This window comes from Bufo gargarizans, chromosome 5 (genome assembly GCF_014858855.1).
Source record: "Bufo gargarizans isolate SCDJY-AF-19 chromosome 5, ASM1485885v1, whole genome shotgun sequence".
Lineage (NCBI taxonomy): Eukaryota > Metazoa > Chordata > Amphibia > Anura > Bufonidae > Bufo > Bufo gargarizans.
Window position 1 is genome coordinate 389,388,847 of NC_058084.1, and position 26,041 is coordinate 389,414,887.

Below are 26,041 nucleotides of genomic sequence, written 5' to 3' on the forward strand. Positions count from 1 at the left end.
GGCCTGGGTGGTAGATGCCTCCAAAGATAATAAGGATACATTTAGCATAATTGATCTTGAAATTGGAGTATACTCCAAATTGTTGCTAAAGGGAAAGAATATGGGGAAATGCTTTAGTAGGATTAGTAATGTAAAGGAGCAGATCATCTGCATATGCAGCTGCGTATGTGTTCTGTAAGGAGTGGAGAGTCCCCGAATATGCTCATGCTGATGAATAGCTTGAATCAGGGTTCCATACAAAGAACAAATAAGCTAGGTGAGAGGGGACATCCCTGTCATGTGCCGTTAGATATAGGGAAGGGTTGTGATAACAAGCCATTTACTTTAACTCTAGCAGAGGGGTGAGAATATAAAGAAAATTTAATGGTTTTTAGCAGTATGGAAAGTGAAACCTATGTAATACTGCCTCCATGTACAACCAGTCAATTCTGTCTAACAGTTTTTCAGTGTCTGTGCTGAGAAGAATCAGCTGTATATTGTGACATTTTGCATAGTGAATGGCATTGATGACCTTAGTGGAATTGTATTTGCCTTCTCTAGACGGTACTAAGCCAGCTTGTTCGGCATTGATTAGGGAGGGGAGCATTGATTGGACCCAATTAGCTAAAATCTTTGCCCAGAGCTTCACATCACAATTTAGCAACGAAATAGGTCGGTAACTGCTGCAGAGAGTACTATCTTTCCCCTCTTTTGTGAAAACTGAGACATGTGCTTCAAGTGCCTGTGGAGGCAATGAAGCGCCAGTTTGTAAACAGCAACATAACTTTTGGAGGTAAGGGGCCAACACAGAAAATAACTTTTTAAAATGCACAACAGGAAGGCCATCCTGGCCTGGACTTTTACCTGATATGGTTGACTGAAGGGCCAACCTAATCTCCGGTATCGTCACTGGGTCTGTTAGGGACGAAAACTTGGTGGTGTCCACCGTGCTTAGGAAGAGTGAGTTAAGAAAAGATTGGATACTCGACAATTGAGTTTGTCTATCTGAAGTTGTTTCTTCGGCTGTGAGATTGTGAAGGGTACTGTAAAACGTTCTGAACTGCTCAGCTATGTGCTCTGTCTTGGTAAGCGGGGCACCGGTCTCTGAGAATATAGCATCTATGGTAGTGGAGGATGTATCCCTGTGGACATAAACTTTATTTAGCATGCATTAGGTTTTTAGCAGTACGGACATTGCGTAGACTTTAACTGCGAGTGAAGGTCCCTTAGGTCATCTTGATGACAGAGGGCCACAATCTAGGCTAGTAGTGAATTGCTTATTTCTACATTTTTTAAGTCAGGACCCCAGAGCTTTGAATTCTCCGTGGATTTATGCCTTGCGGGTTTCCCAGACCATAGCAAAAGGAACCTCCCAAATATTGTTAGTTTGAAGGAAGAATGTCAGTTTGGAACAAAAGCTTGTTAGTATCTCCTCACTGCCCAGCAGCAGGGCCGATCCTACACGGGGTGCAGTGGGTGCCCCGCACCCCAGCGCTGTCACCCGAAAGGCGCCGAGCGAGCCGCCGGGACTTTTTTTTTTTTTTTTAACCACCTCCCGGTGGGCCGGGCCGCCTCAGCCTCAGGGTTCGAGTGGGGCCGGGGGTGTGCCGTGACAGTGACGAGTCCGTGACACAAAGAACAGACACACAGACTGACACACACATATACTGACGTGACTCACGTGTGAGACTGAGACCGCCTCCTGTAGACCGCCTCCTGTAGACCGCCTCCTGTAGACCGCCTCCTGTAGTCCGCCTCCTGTAGTCCGCCTCCTGTGCTCTGTGAGTCTGCCTCCTGTCCTGTGCTCCGCCTCCGTGCTCCGCCTCCGTGCTCTTCCTGACTGCCTCCCATCTTCCGGCCGGCAGCGTAACGTCGCTCACTGCGACGTAACGTAGTGAGTGACGTCACGTTACGTTACAGTTACGCTGCCGCCGGGCACCAATTTTGAATATTGAAGAGCGGGACTGGAGCACTGCCAGTGCCACGCCAGCCACGCCACCAGCTTCTGCCTGCCAGTGCCCGCCCCTGCGCAGACTGTGAGAATACATTTGGAGTCCTGAGTCCTGACTCCTGACTGTCCCAGGCAGTAAGTTAGAGTAAATACTGAATAGTGATGATTAGTTATAGATTATATTAGATAAGATAGTAACTTATGTAAGGCCTCTTTCACACTTGCGTTGTCCGGATCCGGCGTGTACTCCACTTGCCGGAATTACACGCCGGATCCGGAAAAACGCAAGTGTACTGAAAGCATTTGAAGACGGATCCGTCTTCAGAATGCTTTCAGTGTTACTATGGCAGCCAGGACGCTATTAAAGTCCTGGTTGCCATAGTAGTAGTGGGGAGCGGGGGAGCGGCATACTTACCATCCGTGCGGCTCCCGGGGCGCTCCAGAATGACGTCAGAGCGCCCCAGGCGCACGGATGACGTGTACATGCGATCACGTGATCCATGCGCTTGGGGCACCCTGACGTCACTCTGGAGCGCCCCGGGAGCCGCACGGACGGTAAGTCGGTAAGTATGCTGCTCCCCGCTCCCCACTACACTTTACCATGGCTGCCAGGACTTTAGCGTCCCGGCAGCCATGGTAACCATTGAGAAAAAGCTAAACGTCGCATACGGCATTGCGCCGAAACGACGTTTAGCTTAAGGCCGGATCCGGATCAATGCCTTTCAATGGGCATTCATTCCGGATCCGGCCTTGCGGCAAGTGTTCCGGATTTTTGGCCGGAGCAAAAAGCGCAGCATGCTGCGCTATTTGCTGCGGCCAAAAAACGTTCCGTTCCGGAACGGAAGACATCCTGATGCATCCTGAAGGACGGACTGTCCATTCAGAATGCATTAGGAAAATCCTGATCAGTATTCTTCCGGCATAGAGCCCCGACGACGGAACTCTATGCCGGAAGACTATAACGCAGGTGTGAAAGAGCCCTAAGTGAGCTATTGAGCTTGTAAATAAACTTGTGCAAACTGCAAACTATATGAGTAGTTACTAACTACTCATATACTTTGCACAAGTTTATTTACAAGCTCAATAGCTCACTTACATAAAGGAACGGACGTCTTACAATAGGGTGGGACACTGTTATGGGGGGGGGGGGAGAAGTGATATGTGGATGATGACACATTTATATAGCACAAGATGCTTGCGCTGCCTGCCATATATGTGTGTCATCCACAGATCCCCCCGGCCACCTATAACAGTGTCATCCACAGATGCCCCATAACAGTGTGTCACCCACAGATGTCCCCATAAGTTCCATAACAGTGTCATCCACAGATGCCCCCATAACCGTGTGTAATCCACTGATGCCCATAACAGTGTGTCATCCACAGATCCCCCATAACAGTGTGTCATCCACAGGTCCCCCATAACAGTGTGTCATCCACAGATCCCCCCATAACAGTGTGTCATCCACAGGTCCCCCATAACAGTGTGTCATCCACAGATCCCCCATAACAGTGCGTCATCCACAGATCCCCCATAACAGTGTGTCATCCACAGATCCCCCATAACAGTGTCATACTGTCATCCACAGATCCCCCATAACAGTGTGTCATACTGTCATCCACAGATCCCCCATAACAGTGCGTCATCCACAGATCCCCCATAACAGTGTGTCATACTGTCATCCACAGATCCCCCATAACAGTGTGTCATACTGTCATCCACAGATCCCCCATAACAGTGCGTCATACTGTCATCCACAGATCCCCCATAACAGTGTGTCATACTGTCATCCACAGATCCCCCATAACAGTGCGCCTGCGCACTGAGGAGAGACAGAAAGGAGGGCACATAATCAGTGGAAGCAAGCAGAGGACGGTACAGCAGACGACTGAATCGCTTCTTTTGTAAGTAAATTGTTTTATTATAAATGTAGTTTAATGTTTTTGTCTTTTATTATATTCTGGCTTTTGCTTGGTTATGTATGATGCTTTTTGATAATAAGTAAATGTAGTGGTGCTATAATGTGGCCCCCAGGCCTCTCCGGTGTCCTGCAGGCTGGCGCTGTGGCAGCATACGGTTGGTCAGGCAGCAGAGAGGCTCTGGGGCTGTCATTGTGCTCTGGTACTTTTCCCTTCACAGCCACTGCTACCTCTCTCTCGTACAGTGCAGACTCCGCAAGAGGCTTTCCGTTTGCTCTCCGTCCTCTTAAAAGTCTATGGGAATCAAAACTGATCCATCTGGTTCCTGTTATGCAAGACTGAAAACAAAGTCTGTCTTGCATAAGGGGACCCAGACTGATCCGTTATGCTTTCTCATAAACTTCTATTAGGACAGAGCAAAACGGAATGCCTCTTAGGGTCCATTCACACGTCCGTTGTTTCTTTCCTGATCTGTTACGTTTTTTGCGGAACAGATCTGGACCCATTCATTTTCAATGGGTCCTGAAAAAAATCGGACAGCTCAATTTCAGATTTTTTTTCAGGACCCATTGAAAATGAATGGGTACAGAACTGGTCCAGATCTGTTCCGCAAAAAACGGAACAGATCAGGAAAGAAACAACGGACGTGTGAATGGACACTTAAAGGCTTCCGTTTTGCATTCCATCTGGCCATTCCGTTATATTCCGTTTGAAACGGAACCTATAACGGAATGGCATAACGTAGATGTAAACCCACCCTGTACGGAATAGGTGGTATTTGCCAGAGTTGCTGGAGAACTGTGAGTGCAATTTCGGGGGCACTGACCTGTACAGGGTGTGGAGGATGGGGAGGTTGAGATCCACTGAGGATATTATAAGACTTTTCTGTAGCTTCCTATATTGTTGCAAAGCTTGTGTGTTGGCTGAAGCCTTCCTATCTTACTGGTGTCTGGCCCTGCCCCTCAATTGTGCTTCCGGGTTTGGCTCCGCCCCTAGACTGCAAGGGGGTGGGGCTGAAGTTGTTGCCATAGAAACATTATAAAGGGGAGGAGTTAGTAAGATAACCACGCCCATGTGGGGGCGCCAGAAATATTTCTGCACCCAGGCGCCTGTGACCCTAGGATCGGCCCTGCCCAGCAGGGTCTCATTTAATCTCCAAGAATACCCCCTCTTCACCAAATCCAGCAAGTTACATCTTAGTGTCACCGGTGCGTGGTCTGACATTGATATTCCCTATATTAGCCCTAGAGATCTTGGGTAGGAGGGTTTGAGAGACCAATAAGTAGTCAAATCTCTGATGGCTATTGTGGACCTAATCATACATTTGGGATAAAGTAAAAGTAATTAGCAAGAATCCTCCAAGCGTTCCTGACGCCTGTTAAATACAGCTGAAAAATAAAACTCAAACAGTTGTTTTCAGAATTAAAGAACCATATTCACCCAATATTACATTTAACAATTGGCAAAAAAAAATTTACCACGTGGATTTTCTATTATCCAATTTATTTTATGTTTTTATTTTTAGGATATTCGATTACGATGTATAGTTATTAGGAGAGTACTCTTGACATTCTCAGTTATACAACACATCACACCCTACTTTCCATGCATTCTTCATTCACACAATTAAGCAATGGTAAATGTCACAGCATCTTCATCTCCTAGGAAAGAGAACAAACATCTTAATTAATATCATTACATCAAATTCATAAACCTCACATTATACTGGATTAACCACTTCCTTGTTATCACATACCTCGACCCATATCACTTATTTTCATCCATCTCATATTTTGACTCCCTGCTAGAGAACAGAGCCCTGAAGGTTTGCTCTTTTCTCTCTTTAGACTTTCCATCTGTTAACCATTCTACAACCAGCAGCACCTCTCCCCAACTCTACTTTCATTTGGCATTTTTCCTATGTCAAAATTTCAAGACCTTTTTGACTCATTCCCCAGCTTCCTTCTTTCCAACTGTCTATGCCGGCCATATCCCATCCTCCAAGGAGAGGAGGGAGGTGCATACAAGCTACACAGAAGCCCCTCTAGCTTCAACTAACTGACTCCATAGACACTCTCACTCACAATTGTAAACTGGGAAATCTACTATCAGGTCTTATACAGTCTTATATGCCAATCAACATACCCTTAATCCTTTCAAAAGTGTTATAGTATAACAAACAGTTTATGGAATTAGTTTGCTCTCACCTACATCTACACTCATCCAACCTCCATAGTAGAGCTTACGCCGACCTTACCTTACACTCACTTCATAATCCACATACAATCCCCTTTCTACTTACACTGCTGTAGTCTGCTGTTCCTGAACCCACACATTGTATTGCAAAATACATCCAAAGGCCAGTTACAACTTAAACATTACAACCATTAACATTTAAGCTTCTTTTCCTTCCCCCTCCTCCTCTACTGGTCACTTTCTTTATCTTCAGACTCTAGCACAGAACCATCCCCCTGCCTTAATGCAAAGAAGTCAGGGAGGTCAATAGGAGACAGATGAGGGGGGAAGGTAGCACATAGAGAAGGCTTTGATACTTTAGGTGTCTGTGTATTTTCAAACTCTATGACATTTGAACCAGGGAGACCCGATTTATTTGGCTTTCTCCCCTCACAGACTGTTTTTAAGCAGTGTCAGGGTTTTTTAAGATAAACTAAACCAAAAACGTTAACCCATATATTATCTCCTAACTCCCCCAAACCTGACAAATACCCCTCTTCTTCTTCTTCTGAAGAGCTATCTTTCTTTTCAGTTTTTTTTTTTACTTCCCATTTCAACCTTGGCTCTGATCTTAGAATCCTTTGCAATTACTGGCGGATTCTTATATCCCTCAGCAGGTAGTGGGATATCACCCATGTGTCCCACCGAGTAACTTTCAGTGGATATTTGTTTAGCTTGCACTAGCAGTTCACTATAGTTGGGGTTTTTATGATATGGGGGTGGGGCAGATGGGGCTACAGCAGGCTTTTGTTCTTCACCATCTGTACATGGTATACATGAAGCCTCTTGCTGTTCCCTGTGTTTTTTATATTTTTTCTGCAACTTTATTTGTAGTTGCTGGTCTTTCCCTGATGTGGTGGCTTCAATATACATATGCAAATGATTTAAATGGATCTTAGTAAAGCTTCCTGCCTCTGGCCAGGAGACAGTAAGCAATAATGTCCTTTTGTGCCACTTCCCACTTCTCTAACTCCATTTTATCGTCAGGGTATTCCTGACACATAACTGTTAATGGAGATGTCATGGTCTGATCACAATCTCAAATCGTAAAAGATATTAGTAATAGATGTCCCTAATGGAGGAGTAACTCAAGGTCACAAACAGTCCAGCAGAACGATGTGCAATGCTCTGCTAGGTACCAATGCTAGTAATACGGCACCAGTTACTACAATAGTTAGTTTGCGTCACCTCACTTGCCTTGCTCAGGGTAAAGTCTACTGACAATACTCACTACACAGCAAGTGTCCCCTTACCCTAAGGCAAGCTGAGGTAACAACAGAGTTGCGAATTCTACTCCTCCACAGTGCTCACAGTAAAGTCCAAAAGACCACACCAAAGGTGTGTCTGCTTACCAAAACGTGGAGTTTCAATCACTCAGCGTATGCAACAAATGGTTAGTACAGACTGGTTAGTGCAGACAGTTAACACAACAATCACAACATAATTACAACGACATATACAAAAGAATACATCACCCAAGGGATTTTTTGCACATTTCTGGGTCTTTTGCATCGGTTTATGTAACCAATGAGCCATACCTCTAACCGTAACTGACCTCTTTCTACTTTGGTCTGAAACCAAGGTTTTGGTCTGTAACCAATAGGGTATCTCTTTCTCTCACATGGGATTTAGAACCAGGCCTGGACAGTAGTGGATCTCCCTAACTGTTACCCGTGTCTTCTTTCTTTAGGGATTTAGAACTAAATCGGACAAAAAAATTATTCAATCAATTAATCATAATTAATTAAAAATGTATCTAATCCAATTTTAGATTTAGACAACAGTGACGCGATCCTGACTGTTACAATTTACTCATAAATATTAAATATTCTATTAATAAACGTTACTCTTTATTTTTTTGTGTCTTCATCCAAACTAACCCCCCTACTTACTGGACTATGGTGGCCACTGGGAAAAACTGTGGGAACACACTTTAGCAAAGCAAGGTGTCTGATTACCTGCAATTTGCAGAGGCCTGCACTGCTGAGATTTTCCTGATGGTCACTCTGCAGGGACGTAAGGTTCGAGTATCTGGGATCACGTCGGGGTCACCAAGAAATGTTGTGGAAAACCATTCAGGAAATGCAGTCTTCAGGAAGAATAAGGTTTATTGCGGCTAGCCGGGAGCATTAACAGCTTCAATCGCACAAAAGTAAATGCCCAAAGGGGGAGAGGCCCACACTCATCTTATACACATAACCATCCTAAACTTTACATACTTTTGGGAATGTAGTGTCTGGTATAATCAGGCGGCATTATACTATATATTTTTAATTTTCTCCTTCATCTGTAATGTTAGAGGTTATAAGGAGATTAGAGTCCTTGTTAGGGAATCTGTGTAACAGCACTCTAAACATAATGGGCAAATCTGAGCAAAAAAGAAAGGCATAAGTCACTCCGGGTTGGCCCAGTCTCACCCGTGTCGCTGATAGTGCAGGATCTTTCTCAAGAAGGTCAGAAGGCCTCAGTTTCTGAAGCTTGGTTCAGACGCCTGGAGGAGCTGGTCTTATAGGAGATCAGCTGCCACTTCTCAGCTTCAGGCAATGGGGGGAAAGATCATCTTTCATAGGGATGGTGAGCCAAGAAGATACTTCTATCGGTTGGAGGCCTAGTTTTACCCAGGCCCCTTGATGGTCCACCGGCGTTCTTCCTTCATCACAAACTGTTATGTGGAGCCACTTGTGGCGACACGGATGTATTATGTGTAAGTTAGGCTACTTTTGGTAGTTTTCTGGTATTGAGATCCGTCATAGGGGCTCAATACCTGAAAAAAAATGTCAGTTTTGACCCCATTCATTGTCAATGGGGACAAAACTGAACAGAACGGAATGCTGCAAAATTCATTCCGTTCCGTTTAGTTGCGTTCCCATACCGAAAAGCAAACCGCAACATGTTGTAGTTTGCTTTCCGTCCTGGGATGCGGAGCAAGACAGATCTGGCATGGCCCATATGCAAGTCAATAGGGACGAATCCGTTTTCTCTGGCACAATGCGCCACAATAGAAAATGCATCCGTCCCCTATTGACTTTCAGTGGAGTTAATGACTGATCCGTCTTGGCTATGTTAAAGATTATACAACCGGATCCGTTCATAACGGAAGCAGATGGTTGTATTATCAGTAATGGAAGTGTTTTTGCTGAACCCTGATGGATCTAGTAAAAACACTAGTGTGAAAGTAGCCTTATTTATATATTATATAAGATTTTTGTGAGCTGTTTACTAGATGTGAAATTACTTTTTAGTTGTATAAGCATGGTATAGAAAAGCAACTGACCTTATTATGGGGGTGGTTTCAGGCTGGCCATTTTTCTATCTTTATATTATGCAATATTCATAACAGGCTTGAATTTTTATAAGTCATGTAGTGTAGAAGTGCTGTGCTGCTGTTGTGTCACATGATGGAATTGATCTCTCCGGGATGGGCGAATCGGTTGTAAACCCAATGGTTTCAGTGGAGATGAAGCTGGTGGTTCTTGGTGCAGGTGCCTGTGGGATTAAGTTTGCTTGCTGCCAGGGAATTTAGAGGTCTCCACATACATAACTAAAGCAAAGCATGGTACTAATTGTGTGCGACCTGCTATCTTGCGATGCACTGTCATCCGAAATATGAGAGTAGAGGAGGCGGGTCCAGCGCCAGCCGTTGCCCTCCCACCTCGCTCGCCAAATGTGAACCCATACCGGGTGAAAAACATCCAGAGTAGCCGTAAAAAAACGCATGCAAGAACACTTCAAATACAAGTCTAATGTGTACACCACTGTCATAGGATAAGTCGCACATGTCCAAAAGCATCCAAGTTCCTGTTGAGCAAAGCCCTTCCATCCATAGGTCCTATATGTGAAAATAAAAAAATATATTATCCAAATATATTTATTTTAAAAAAAGAAGAAAAAATTCTTCACCGCATACGCCGACAGGGACAAAACAATGAGAAATCATATGAATAACCATAGCTTATATTCTACATTCAAACCCCCCGGTTTAACAGTTTGTAATTTAAAGATCCATTCAGACTCGTGTTTTTTCAGCATTTTTATGCGATTACCACCAGTTTCAGTTCCGGGACGCCGTATCCATGCGGTGTAATTCGCAACACTGTATCCTCCTACCACTGAGCATGCCTGATTCCATATTTGGTCCTTCTACGTCAGCACATGTACAGGTGATGATTATACACTGTTGATTGCCACTTGTGTAAATTATTATGCTACTTATGAATTAATATACCTGGATGTTTTGGCTATACGAATTTATGTATTTAATCACACTGTCTTCCAGGTATGATGTTTTTGGTATATTTATATGAGATGCTTTATGGCACTTTTCTGTATATTTTATTAATTGTCACTTATGTATGCTAATTTGATATGACCACATAAAAACTCACAGTTTTCTATGATGTATTGCTTGAGAATGGTCCCAGCAAGCGGACCAAAACTTCGCATAGGTGAATAAAGGATCCCACTTTCTTTTCACTATCGGATGTGCTGCGGTGTATTTATTTATTCTGTATCATACACCTTGGTCAAGTGTTATCATCGCTGGCACCCAACTACTTGCTACTAGGTGTGCTGCCCTGAACTTCCGTTACTATACAGGGAGTGCAGAATTATTAGGCAAGTTGTATTTTTGAGGATTCATTTTATTATTGAACAACAACCATGTTCTGAATGAACCCAAAAAACTCATTAATATCAAAGCTGAATATTTTTAGAAGTAGTTTTTAGTTTGTTTTTAGTTTTAGCTATTTTAGGGGGATATCTGTGTGTGCAGGTGACTATTACTGTGCATAATTATTAGGTAACTTAACAAAAAACAAATATATACCCATTTCAATTATTTATTTTTACCAGTGAAACCAATATAACATCTCAACATTCACAAATATACATTTCTGACATTCAAAAACAAAACAAAAACAAATCAGTGAGGGCACTCAAAAGCCTGCCATCCATGGATTCTGTCAGTGTTTTGATCTGTTCACCATCAACATTGCGTGCAGCAGCAACCACAGCCTCCCAGACACTGTTCAGAGAGGTGTACTGTTTTCCCTCCTTGTAAAGCTCACATTTGATGATGGACCACAGGTTCTCAATGGGGTTCAGATCAGGTGAACAAGGAGGCCATGTCATTAGATTTTCTTCTTTTATACCCTTTCTTGCCAGCCATGCTGTGGAGTACTTGGACGTGTGTGATGGAGCATTGTCCTGCATGAAAATCATGTTTTTCTTGAAGGATGCAGACTTCTTCCTGTACCACTGCTTGAAGAAGGTGTCTTCCAGAAACTGGCAGTAGGACTGGGAGTTGAGCTTGACTCCATCCTCAACCCGAAAAGGCCCCACAAGCTAATCTTTGATGATACCAGCCCAAACCAGTACTCCACCTCCACCTTGCTGGCGTCTGAGTCGGACTGGAGCTCTCTGCCCTTTACCAATCCAGCCACGGGCCCATCCATCTGGCCCATCAAGACTCACTCTCATTTCATCAGTCCATAAAACCTTAGAAAAATCAGTCTTGAGATATTTCTTGGCCCAGTCTTGACGTTTCAGCTTGTGTGTCTTGTTCAGTGGTGGTCGTCTTTCAGCCTTTCTTACCTTGGCCATGTCTCTGAGTATTGCATACCTTGTGCTTTTGGGCACTCTAGTGATGTTGCAGCTCTGAAATATGGCCAAACTGGTGGCAAGTGGCATCTTGGCAGCTGCACGCTTGACTTTTCTCAGTTCATGGGCAGTTATTTTGCGCCTTGGTTTTTCCACACGCTTCTTGCGACCCTGTTGACTATTATGAATGAAACGCTTGATTGTTCGATAATCACGCTTCAGAAGCTTTGCAATTTTAAGAGTGCTGCATCCCTCTGCAAGATATCTCACTATTTTTGACTTTTCTGAGCCTGTCAAGTCCTTCTTTTGACCCATTTTGCCAAAGGAAAGGAAGTTGCCTAATAATTATGCACACCTGATATAGGGTGTTGATGTCATTAGACCACACCCCTTCTCATTATAGAGATGCACATCACCTAATATGCTTAATTGGTAGTAGGCTTTCGAGCCTATACAGCTTGGAGTAAGACAACATGCATAAAGAGGATGATGTGGTCAAAATACTAATTTGCCTAATAATTCTGCACTCCCTGTATATATGTATATATATATATATACAGTACAGACCAAAAGTTTGGATACACCTTCTCATTCAAAGAGTTTTCTTTATTTTCATGACTATGAGAATTGTAGATTCATACTAAAGGCATCAAAACTATGAATTAACACATGTGGAATTATATACATAACAAAAAAGTGTGAAACAACTGAAAATATGTAATATTCTAGGTTCTTCAAAGTAGCCACCTTTTGCTTTGATTACTGCTTTGCACACTCTTGGCATTCTCTTGATGAGCTTCAAGAGGTAGTCATCTGAAATGGTCTTCCAACAGTCTTGAAGGAGTTCCCAGAGATGCTTAGCACTTGTTGGCCCTTTTGCCTTCACTCTGTGGTCCAGCTCACCCCAAACCATCTCGATTGTGTTCAGGTCCGGTGACTGTGGAGGCCAGGTCATCTGGCGCAGCATCCCATCACTCTCCTTCATGGTCAAATAGCCCTTACACAGCCTGGAGGTGTGGGTCATTGTCCTGTTGAAAAATAAATGATGGTCCAACTGAACACAAACCGGATAGAATAGCATGCCGCTGCAAGATGCTGTGGTAGCCATGCTGGTTCAATATGCCTTCAATTTTGAATAAATCTCCAAAAGTGTCACCAGCAAAGCACCCCCACACCATCACACCTCCTCCTCCATGCTTCACGGTGGGAACCAGGTATGTAGAGTCCATCCGTTCACCTTTTCTGCGTCGCACAAAGACACGGTGGTTGGAACCAAAGATCTCAAATTTGGACTCATCAGACCAAAGCACAGATTTCCACTGGTCTAATGTCCATTCCTTGTGTTCTTTAGCCCAAACAAGTCTCTTCTGCTTGCTGCCTGTCCTTAGCAGTGGCTTCCTAGCAGATATTCTACCATGAAGGCCTGATTCACACAGTCTCCTCTTAACAGTTGTTCTAGAGATGTGTCTGCTGCTAGAACTCTGTGTGGCATTGACCTGGTCTCTAATCTGAGCTGCTGTTAACCTGCGATTTCTGAGGCTGGTGACTCGGATGAACTTATCTTCCGCAGCAGAGGTGACTCTTGGTCTTCCTTTCCGGGGGTGGTCCGCATGTGAGCCAGTTTCTTTGTAGCGCTTGATGGTTTTTGTGACTGCACTTGGGGACACTTTCAAAGTTTTCCCAATTTTTCGGACTGACTGACCTTCATTTCTTAAAGTAATGATGGCCACTCGTTTTTCTTTACTTAGCTGCTTTTTTCTTGCCATAATACAAATTCTAACAGTCTATTCAGTAGGACTATCAGCTGTGTATCCACCTGACTTCTCCACAACGCAACTGATGGTCCCAACCCCATTTATAGGACAAGAAATCCCACTTATTAAACCTGACAGGGCACACCTATGAAGTGAAAATCCATTTCAGGTGACTACCTCTTGAAGCTCATCAAGAGAATGCCAAGAGTGTGCAAAGCAGTAATCAAAGCAAAAGGTGGCTACTTTGAAGAACCTAGAATATGACATATTTTCAGTTGTTTCACACTTTTTTGTTATGTATATAATTCCCACATGTGTTAATTCATAGTTTTGATGCCTTCAGTGTGAATCTACAATTTTCATAGTCATGAAAATAAAGAAAACTCTTTGAATGAGGTGTGTCCAAACTTTTGGTCTGTACTGTGTATATATATATATATATATATATATATATATATATTGTGGCACAGTCTGCAGCAATAAACAACAATATGCTGCATAGAAAGTTTTTCAATAACAAAATTAGATGTCATCTCTGAACGCAATACATGGAAGTAGTCGTCATATCTCAAGGACCTAAGTACAAGGATCAAAGTTCAATCAATGACCTCTATTGAACTGTCTAAATTCTTCCCAACTTTTCAACTGAACACAAAAATTTGTTGTGAGTAGGGTTTTCCCAAGCGGCCATTTCCTCAAATCTGTAAATGGTATCGACCTTATTTATCCACTGATCAATTGATAGGAGATCAGGTGTCAACCAATTTCGAGGAACTGCCAAGCTAGCTGCGATCAGTAATTTTTTAAACAATAATGGAACTCCAGTGTCAGTGTGGGAAGGGAATAAGTTTAGGAGGGCTAATTGAGGCGAAGGTAAAATCAATGTTTTGCACACAAGATTACTGTCTAAAAATCTCCGTACACCACTTGTAGATTAGTGGACATGTCCACCAGATATAGTAAGTCACCTCTCTCTTCCCCACACCGCCAGCAGGTATCTGACCTAGTTTCATCAAACCTTCAAGTAATGTCAGGAGTTTTGTACCAACTTGTGAGGATTTTATAGCCATTTTGCTGTATTCTGACACATCTGGAGGAAGTGTGAGGCCCTCTAAAAAGAGAGAGACTCCCAGATCTCTTTCCCAAGAGCCAACAAAAGCTGGTTTTGGCCTTCTGACCCTTTTTAAAGACCACGGCCCAACATCACACTTTCAACATAATGTCACGGGCTGTAAGTGAGCAACAAGAGCCTACACAGTGAATAGCAACTGACCGGACCTAAACTAGGGAGGATAAAGGGTAACCCCTGTCAGACCCTAAAAGCTCTCCCTAAGCTGCTAAGCACATGTCCAGATCCGGATGGTGGATCGAGACATGCCCGCGTACCTAAGGCTGATGACCACTGAAACCCCTACAATAGTGGAAGGGGCACGGCCACCGGTGCCCTGCTCAGTATATGGACGGAACCGGGGTCGCCTCGGATCCAGTCAGCAAAGAAATAGAAACACACAATGTCTGAACACTTAACTGAAAGAGCTGCAGCTGCAGTGAAAACAAATCCAAAGTCAGCAGACAATATCCGGAGTACTTGTTTCAGCAGAACACAGATCCAGTGAAAAGATATCACACAGGTGAAGATACTCAAGCGAGAGATACAGCTCAAATGAAAAGGAGGGGTGATTTAAAGGCAGCGAAATCAAACACAGGAGGGACAGCTGGGAGGAAGGAAACAGAAAGTAAAGACCTCATCACAGGGGCGGAGAAACAGGGCAGAGGGAACTCCTCCAAGCTCTAGTAGTGACATCATCACAGGGGTGGCAAAACAGAGCTGTGAGAACGTCTCAAAGCTCTGGTAGTGACACATAATGTCCTTGAATTACAAAATTAAAGAGGCTGTAAAGTATTTAAAAATGGCCGTACCATGAGAAATAAACTCATGGACAAACCCCTTCTTAGAATAAGAGCAGATACTGAGAATTACACTCAGTATACAGGACTAGAGAAGTGGTACTGTACAGTGTCCATATATACAGAATAAGAGTAAATAGTGATAATTACACCCAGTATATAGGGCAGGAGTAGTAGTACTGTGCAGTGTTTATACATACTGAACAGCAGATACTGAGATACTAATACTCATAACTCATATCCTGTATACTGTGTGAAATTTCCAATATCTATTTATACTGTATATTGTGAGGGGTATCTTTCTCTCAGGGGATCATCCTCACAGATACGGCTTCAGGGCAGCAGGTTTAAGGTGCAAGCAGTGCATTTATTGTGGCACACCAGCAAAAGCAAAACAATAAACACTCGCCAATCCATGCGGCTTTCCCAGCCAATGTCCCACAGCCTCCTGGCTGTACAGAGCACAGTACACCCACTTTCTCCAGTCCAGTGTCTCTTGTGGGGGATTGGGGCTCAGTAGTCCGCCTGACTATGGCCCTGCGACCATCCCAGGTGTCACTTTGTCCCACAACTCCAGGCTATCTTCCAGCCTTGTGGTCCCTTAGCCTTGCCCAGCTGAGACCACACTCACAGAGCCTCCAGGACTCTGTCCACGGGTAACACACTCCCCCTTACTGACACCCTGGGAGGTGCTTTATGCCAGACTGAGTACCTCCAGCTGATCTCACCTGTGGTGGAATAGTGGTGTGGACCGCACTATCCACCCCTTTCTTGCCTCTAACCTGTGTGAGACCTGTCACTGTCTCACAATATATATTATATATACACATACACTCAGTATAAATAGATATTGAGAATTACATACATTATTCACAAAAAGTTAGAGATCTTTGGCTTTCAGGTGAAATTTATGGAAAACGTAAAGTTCACACTACAGTGATATTATATCACGAAGGTAGGCCATTTAAGTAGAAGCATGCAATGGTGATTTCCTTATCTCAAATCTTAAACAATTTATTGAAACAAAAGCCAACAGTAGTGGTGGGTATCCCCCCTCCCCCCAAAAAAAGTCAATGTCTCAATAACTGGTCATGTGGCCTTGTGCATTAATTACACAACGACGTCTCATGCTGTTCACAAGTCGACTTATTGTCTGCTGAAGCATCGCATCCTACTCTTCTTGAAGGGTGGCCCTCAGGTCATTGAGGTTCTGGGGTACAGAGTTATGAGCCTTTACATGGCGACTCAGCTGGTCCCATATGTTTTCAATGGGAATCAGCCCTGGAGAAAGGGCAGGCCACCGTATTTAAGGTACCCCAGGCTCCAGCAGCCCTCCCCAAATGATGTTACCTCGATGAGCTGGCATATTGTCATCCATGAAGATGAAATTAGGCCTGTGTTGTTCATGTAGAGGCATAATGACTGGATTAATGATGTTATTAAAGTAGTATGTGCTTGTCACTGTACCATTAACAAAGTTCAGGGCAGTTCTGTATTCACTAGACACACCTGTCCACACTGTAACACCACCACCACAAAAGGCTCTTTTGCTTAAAACCGTGGCTGATGCATAGCGCTCTCCTTGACGTCTCCAACACTGTTGACGGCCATCATTTGTGCTAAGCGTGAATCGACTTTCATCAGTGAACAGCACTGAAGCCCACTGGACCCCCGTCCAGCATAGATGCTCCCTGGCCCATGCAAGACGATGATGCCTGTGGTCAGGTACCCTTGCAGGTCGTCTAGCACGCAGACCACACTGATGCAAATGGTTTCAAATGGTCTTATGTGACACTTGGGTACGTCTGACCTCCCTTAAATGTGCCCAGAGTTGTATGGCATTCATCATCCGGTTCTGCAGGGCATTGTTCACAATTATTCATGGGATGTGGCCAAATGACGTGCACTTCTATGCCTTTCTGTGACTCTTCCGATCTCTCTGTATCTCTGTTGCAACCTGCCGATGACACTCTGTGACGCTCTAAGCTTAGTGGCCACTTCCGTCTAAGAACATCCTAATTAAATCCTCGCAAAGGTGAGGTACTGTTGATCAATTGTTAGGTGTTGTGGTCTCATGATGTCAAAATGTGAACAGCAAGATGAGGGGGACTATTAAAATACAAATTCTAATTGAACCAGGAAATGTATTGGGCGATTCATGGATCAAACACCTGTTGTGAGTTTTGCCATTAAGCTCCTTGTTAGAGAACAGAAAATTATGCAAAAAGTACTGAAACATTGAAAAGTTGGACATGTGCATTTAAAAGTTTAGAGAAGGTTATATTAAGTTCCTACTGTATAAAGGTTAGAGTGCACTTTAGATTTATCCTGAGATTTCACCCACAAGCCAAATATTCCTAACTTTTTGTGAGTAGTGTATATACTGTACATGTAAAACCCCAGAGTGGTGTTACCACATCCTGCTACTATCTTTAATGGGCTAATATAATGTCATCTTATGTGAGTCTTTCCAGGTCCTCCACAATCTGCATTCATAGTCTTGTTATGTAACTGTTTATACATGTAATGTGCCTGGTTCACCAGCAGGTAGCAGCATAAATGGCAGAGCTACCCTTAGAGACAATGGAACTTACCCTTTCATTCTCCCCCCTTTGGGCAGAAGTGGGACAGTCCTGCTTGCTACCAGAAGGAGGTGGGGCACTTCTGGTTTGTTCTGGTTGAGACCCAATGTTGGAGCTGCCAGGATTCTAACCTCCGTTTTGGCTGAACATAAGTCCGACTACAAGAGTGAAGTGCAGCATAAAGAGGAAACAAAGACACCAAGTAAGCTTGTCAGTACAGCAGAGTGAGATAAAGATATAGCATAGTTAAGTTTGCCTGCCAGTTTAATGCTAAAGCCTGCTGGAACCAAGACAAAGCCTGAAACTGTTTGGAGAAACGTATATTCAAGTAAAGCTGCCATTGAACTTCATCTCAAGGTCTGGACTCAAGTTATTTCTTTGAATCCCTCAATTATTCCCCCTATTTATTGCTTTGGAGCCAAAGCCTGGGGTGCAGCCATATCCAGGTAGAAGCACCGTGACACACATATAGAGACATTTAGGCCGCACTACACCACTCGGCATTCCTACTAAACCTGGGATACAATAAAAGTGCCCAAAAAGGGCACTGGGGGAGGCATCCGTTGCATACAGATTAAGAGCACTATATTCTGTACTACTGCTCTTGTCTTTGTACTGCATTGTCCACCTGATTCTGAGCCATTTTAATACAACTAGCCCTGTGTGTTGTTTTTGCCCCTTGTTGTTTGTCTGTCTCTGCACATTTGTTGCATAGAGACTGTCGACCAGTTGCAGGCTTGCTACCTAGGGCTTGAACTGCAAGTAGGTAGGGAAAGCGGGCTGGGTCAGCTCACTCTGTCTGTACCTATCTATAAGCGTTGCAGATACAGCCGTGCGTACTCTCTATGACTACCCCATATAGAGGGACATTTATCTTTCCCTGTACGGCAGAAAAAAGTTTGGCTCATGATGATGTGAGTATAGTACAATAGACCTCCAATCAGAAAGGAACTGACTGTATCATAAATTACTATGAAGCAGTCAGTTTGGGTCAGGGGAGCCATGGTTGGTCAAGGAGATGCAACCGACACACGGGCCGTGGTTCCCGGACCAAGCACGGTGATGTGATTCAGGCCTCACTGAATGTTTTGTCAAATATATTAACCCCTTCCTGCTCCAAAGTAAAATTACGGGGTTTAAAGATGACGCCCGATTGCGAGCGGGAGCCATAGCCATGGGGTGCCTGCTGTTTTAAACAGCACACCCCCAGGACTAATGTATGCAATGGACAATAATGTCCATTGCACACATTTAACCCCTTAGATGCCGTATTCAAATGTGACCACGGCATCTGATACGTGAAAAACGGGAGCGATTGTCGTGGCCTAGTGAGGATTGAGAGAACTGAATGATCCAAGGCTGCTGCGTATAGGTTTCTATGGAGAGCCTGCCTTCGGCAGGGCTTCATAGGAACAGTGTAATCCTCATAGACACCAATTCTAATGCATTGGAGTCTATGAGACAAGTAATCTAATGATTGTCTGTTAAAGTAAAAATATAAAAATTCAAATCACCCCTCTTTCCCAAAAATAAAAATAAAGATACATAAATAATTTAAAAAAAATAAACATCATGGGCATCACGGTGTGTGAAAATGCCTGTACTATTAAAATATATATTTTTTTATCCCATAGGACAAAGAGCAAAATGGAAAAAATAGTCAAAATGGCCAATTCACCATTTTTTGGTTGAAAAGTCATACACCCAAAAAATCGAAACCACGGTCGTGTGCATAAGACCTAAGGGGCAGTAAGACAGGCCACAAACAGACTTGCGACTAACTCTTTATTAGGAGGATGTGGTAAATGGTGGCGGCGGGGGGGCACAGGGAGATGAACGCTTCCATTGTGGAAGCGCTCATCTCCATAGTCATTTGTATCGCTGTCCTCAGGAGGCAGGGGAGGGAGAGGCGTGTCCCTTTCCCTTCCTCTGATAGGCTGCTGGCCTAGTGCCTGCAGCCTATCAGAGGCCGATGCAGGCGGCTCGATGATGTCATCGCACCGCCTGAGCCGTACAGCGTGGAAGAGGTCTGCATCGCATCGCTGACACTGAGGTAAGTATAAGTGTTTTTTTTTTTTTTTATATATGCAATACTTTTACTGGCACATGATGGGGGGGCTGTTATTACTGGCACATGATGGGGGGGGCTGGTATTACTGGCACATGATGGGGGGCTGTTATTATTGGCACATGATGGGGGCTGTTATTGCTGGCACATGATGGGGGGGTTGCTCTTGTTACTGGCACATTATTGGGGCACTATAGGGGCATCTACTGAGGCCACAAAGAAGGGGTATTTTATATGGGGGCTCTGTACAGTAGAATTTTATACTGGGACACATTATGGTGGACACTTTGGGGAAGGGGGGAGAGGAGTACTATGGGGTCATCTATGGGGGCACTAAGAAGGGGTATTTTATACTTGTAAATTATCGGGGCACTAGAAGGAAGGGGGGAGAGGAGCACTATGGGGGCACTGTATAGGGGTATTTTATACTGGCACATTATGGGTGCACTATGGGGACATTAGCTCAACTGGGGGCATTACAAGGGGGTGTTTTTTTGTACACTTACATTATAAGGAGAATTATTTCTACTGGGGGGCATTATGGTGGGCTTTATTACTTCCCCATGGTATGACCCCCTAGTAGAAGCACCAACCCCTCCCTGCTCTGATATCCCTCTTCCCTCCCAAATCCTTATTATTAAATCTTTCTCATTAGGATAAAACACAACATCAGCTCCACCGAGCCCCCCAGCCAAAGTGTTGAAGTGGTGTCCGAGATCCCCAAGGGTGAAGCCAAGTAACTAGGTTTTCATGTGAAATATGTTTATTATACTCATATAGCATACACTTTGCCACACAATATACATTATACCGCTACACTGTGTAGTCTGTTCTATAAGCACCATTGTTTTGTGGTGGCGGACAGAAAATAATCTGGAAGTCGAGACCAGGCTCTGGATGCCACTGGACACAGCTCGCAGTCGGTCTCTTACAGCAGGCTGGCCCGAGATTGTGTGAAAAACTATGTTACAAAGATTGTTTTCCTCTTTGTGTATGTTTAGGCGAACCGGGGCCACAAGATTAGCTCGCACAGGGCGCCTGAACACCTAAGGCCAGCCCTGTCTGTAGCATGTATTTACGCACAGCATCGAAATCTCTCATCTGCACATTGCACATACATTTTCCTCCAGCACACTTACCCCCTCCTGCCTGCCCCCCCCAAACACCCTGCCCATTCCAAACACCCTGCCCACGCCGCCCCCCCCCCCAAAAAAAAAAACAAAAAAAAACACACACACGTGCACACACAAACACAGTATTTTGCAGCCCATAGTCAGCCGGCATGTTGCACCACAGTTCTGATAGTGCTGCGTGCCCAAATTTAAATATTAAGTTTAGGTGGGTTATGAGAGGGGGGAAAGGAAAGAAATTCATTTTTAGATACAGAGAGGACATGTTAGAGCCTGCTACCAGACAATTGCTGGTGTTTTGGAGTAAAGCAGGGGTGATGTCAGGGGATGAAGTGTATAGTTGGGTGTTATTAGCATAGAGATGTGTATATACATAAACTACAATCATCATTCTATATTCCAGTAAAAGGACCCATCCATCATTACATTACATACATCCCACACTTAATTGGCATTTGTTATGAGTAGTCAGTTGTTTGTCTAAATTCGGAATATTGTGTGATTACAGGGGTTCCCATTCCATCCATCTTCAGCAGGGCTTCCAGCAAGCGTCAGCAGGTGGTCGTAATGTCCACCGAGGAGAAAGAGGAGGAGGAGGAGCAGGCTGGACCCTCCCAGGAGCAGCAGCATCAGGCGACAGACACGCCTGATGTGGGCGAAGAGATGGTGGTGGAAGAAACTGGACCTTCCCGGCCACCACAACAACCCCCCATCGCTCATGCTGATGACGATGAAGAGGAGGAGGTTGTTACTACCCCCCGCCAAGAGGGTAAATATGTGCACATAGCAATATAATTCTGTATCTATGCCACTTAATCTGAATTGCAAGTAAGTTTCATATATTTTTTGATCCTAACAGTACTGATGTCTTTAAAAAAATAAATAAATTGAGGATGATTCAGCGGGAGCATGAAGCCGGCATGCAAGAGATGTGGAGGCTGATGGCCAAGATGAAGGTGCAGCAACTCAAACAGACGAGGGACATGTTTAAAATGTATAGCTAACTATAAAAGTTGCCATAAAATTCTGTTGTAATGTCTGCCTACATTCTTTCATATTGATCTGTGTTTGCATAATTTCTAACTATAAGGTTGCAGTAATGGCCATTTAGTACAGGGTAAAACTTATCAGGATTAGAACATACAGTTGCATCAGCAGGTAAAGGTAATGGTGTCGTATGAGGCCTACACATAATAACTCAGCTTGGTCAGGACAACAGCAGCCAGTAAAGGTAATTGGGTAGTTTTATCCCTACACATAACTCAGATTGATCAGGACAGCAGCATAAGGTAAAGGTAACGGTGTAGTATAAGGCCCTCACATAGCTAGCTACGAAGGTTCATGATGACAACAGCAGCAGCAGGGAGATTTTAAGTTTACGGTGTAGTTTAAATCCTACACATAGCTCGTCTTAACTCAGCAGGAACAGACAGCAGCATGTTCTTATTTTGCAGCAGGGAAGTTCTACCAGGAATGTGCCACTGCCCTATGTATTACAAAAAAAATACTTTTTGATAAACACAATTGGACCTTACTAAAGCAGTACCAAAATAGAATAGTGCCAAGTAAAAATCTAAATATCAAATCTGCTGATTTTTCATCAAAACATATTATGACGGTCATTTACCAAAATTTTCCAGATTCATACTGTCTATGAAGTAATTACGATGTTAAAAATATTGTACATAATATACAAGTATAAAATGTATATAAATTTTTCACAGACCGATAGTTTATAAAAATAAAATAAAAAAAAGGTGTTCTGATTAAAAACATAATGGAGTGGCCTAAGAACTAACCAGCATGGATCAGATATAGCGTCCCGTTGTTAAAAGTGAATGTCGGAGGCTCGGAGCATAGCTTCCGCCTTACAGAAACTAGGTTGTGATGCAATTATGTGTTAAAATCAAATGTGGAACTCACAGAGGCCGCGAGTGTCCAAACACAGGGCGTTCACATGATAAAAAAATATTGTGTTCGCTAGGGATGAGCGAACTCGAACTGTATAGTTCGGGTTCGTACCGAATTTTGGGGTGTCCGTGACACGGACCCGAACCCGGACATTTTCGTAAAAGTCCGGGTTCGGGTTCGGTGTTCGTCGCTTTCTTCGCGCTTTTGTGACGCTTTCTTGGCGCTTTTTGAAAGGCTGCAAAGCAGCCAATCAACAAGCGTCATACTACTTGCCCCAAGAGGCCATCACAGCCATGCCTACTATTGGCATGGCTGTGATTGGCCAGAGCACCATGTGACCCAGCCTCTATTTAAGCTGGAGTCACATAGCGCCGCCCGTCACTCTGCTCTGATTAGCGTAGGGAGAGGTTGCGGCTGCGACAGTAGGGCGAGATTAGGCAGATTAACTCCTCCAAAGGACTTGATTAACTGATCGATCTGCAGCTGTGGATCATTGAGCTGCTGATCCTCAATTGCTCACTGTTTTTAGGCTGCACAGACCGTTTGTCAGTCTCATTTTTCTGGGGTGATCGGCGGCCATTTTGTGTCTTGTGGTGCGCCAGCACAAGCTGCGACCAAGTGCATTTAACCCTCAATGGTGTGGTTGTTTTTTGGCTAAAGCCTACATCAGGGTGAAGCTGTCACACCAAGTGCATTTAACCAGCAATAGTCTGTTCATTTTTTGGCCATATCCCAGTCTAATTCTGTCACTAAATCCATACCGGTCACCCAGCGCCTAAATACTAGGCCTCAAATTTATATCCAGCTAAATCTGTCCCTAGTGCTGTAGCTGGGCGAGTTATTTAGTGTCCGTTCAAGCACATTTCTTGTTCTGGGTTGAAATACAATTCCCAATTTAGCAATTTCATAATTTAGTGGTTCCTGCTATATCAGAGCTCTTTGAAATCTATCCCAAAAAGGGTATATAATATTGAAGGTGCACATAGGGTCATTCAGAGTAACTTCACACACACCCGCTACTGTGTATTTCCAAGTCTAATTCTGTCACTAAATCCATACCGGTGACCCAGCGCCTAAATACTAGGCCTCAAATTTAATTCCCTCTAAATCTCTCGTTACCCACCGCTGTACTGTTGTTGCTGGGCAAGATATTTAGTGTCCGTCAAAGCACATTTTTTGTTCTGGGTTGAAGTACAATTCCCAATTTAGCAATTTCATAATTTAGTGGTTTCTGCTATATCAGAGCTATTTGAAATCTATCCCAAAAAGGGTATATAATATTGAAGGTGCACATAGGGTCATTCAGAATAACTTCACACACACCCGCTACTGTGTATTTCCAAGTCTAATTCTGTCACTAAACCCATACCTGTCACCCAGCGCCTAAATACTAGGCCTCAAATTTAAATCCCTCTAAATCTCTCGTTACCGTTGTCCTGTTGTAGCTGGGAAAGTTATTTAGTGCCCGTCAAAGCACATTTTTTGTTCTGGGTTGAAGTACAATTCCCAATTTAGCAATTTCATAATTTAGTGGTTCCTGCTATATCAGAGCTATTTGAAATCTATCCCAAAAAGGGTATATAATATTGAAGGTGCACATAGGGTCATTCAGAATAACTTCACACACACCCGCTACTGTGTATTTCCAAGTCTAATTCTGTCACTAAATCCATACCGGTGACCCAGCGCCTAAATACTAGGCCTCAAATTTAATTCCCTCTAAATCTCTCGTTACCCACCGGTGTACTGTTGTTGCTGGGCAAGATATTTAGTGTCCGTCAAAGCACATTTTTTGTTCTGGGTTGAAGTACAATTCCCAATTTAGCAATTTCATAATTTAGTGGTTTCTGCTATATCAGAGCTATTTGAAATCTATCCCAAAAAGGGTATATAATATTGAAGGTGCACATAGGGTCATTCAGAATAACTTCACACACACCCGCTACTGTGTATTTCCAAGTCTAATTCTGTCACTAAACCCATACCTGTCACCCAGCGCCTAAATACTAGGCCTCAAATTTAAATCCCTCTAAATCTCTCGTTACCGTTGTCCTGTTGTAGCTGGGAAAGTTATTTAGTGCCCGTCAAAGCACATTTTTTGTTCTGGGTTGAAGTACAATTCCCAATTTAGCAATTTCATAATTTAGTGGTTCCTGCTATATCAGAGCTATTTGAAATCTATCCCAAAAAGGGTATATAATATTGAAGGTGCACATAGGGTCATTCAGAATAACTTCACACACACCCGCTACTGTGTATTTCCAAGTCTAATTCTGTCACTAAATCCATACCGGTGACCCAGCGCCTAAATACTAGGCCTCAAATTTAATTCCCTCTAAATCTCTCGTTACCCACCGCTGTACTGTTGTTGCTGGGCAAGATATTTAGTGTCCGTCAAAGCACATTTTTTGTTCTGGGTTGAAGTACAATTCCCAATTTAGCAATTTCATAATTTAGTGGTTTCTGCTATATCAGAGCTATTTGAAATCTATCCCTAAAAGGGTATATAATATTGAAGGTGCACATAGGGTCATTCAGAATAACTTCACACACACCCGCTACTGTGTATTTCCAAGTCTAATTCTGTCACTAAACCCATACCTGTCACCCAGCGCCTAAATACTAGGCCTCAAATTTATATCCAGCTAAATCTGTCCCTAGTGCTGTAGCTGGGCGAGTTATTTAGTGTCCGTTCAAGCACATTTCTTGTTCTGGGTTGAAATACAATTCCCAATTTAGCAATTTCATAATTTAGTGGTTCCTGCTATATCAGAGCTCTTTGAAATCTATCCCAAAAAGGGTATATAATATTGAAGGTGCACATAGGGTCATTCAGAGTAACTTCACACACACCCGCTACTGTGTATTTCCAAGTCTAATTCTGTCACTAAATCCATACCGGTGACCCAGCGCCTAAATACTAGGCCTCAAATTTAATTCCCTCTAAATCTCTCGTTACCCACCGCTGTACTGTTGTTGCTGGGCAAGATATTTAGTGTCCGTCAA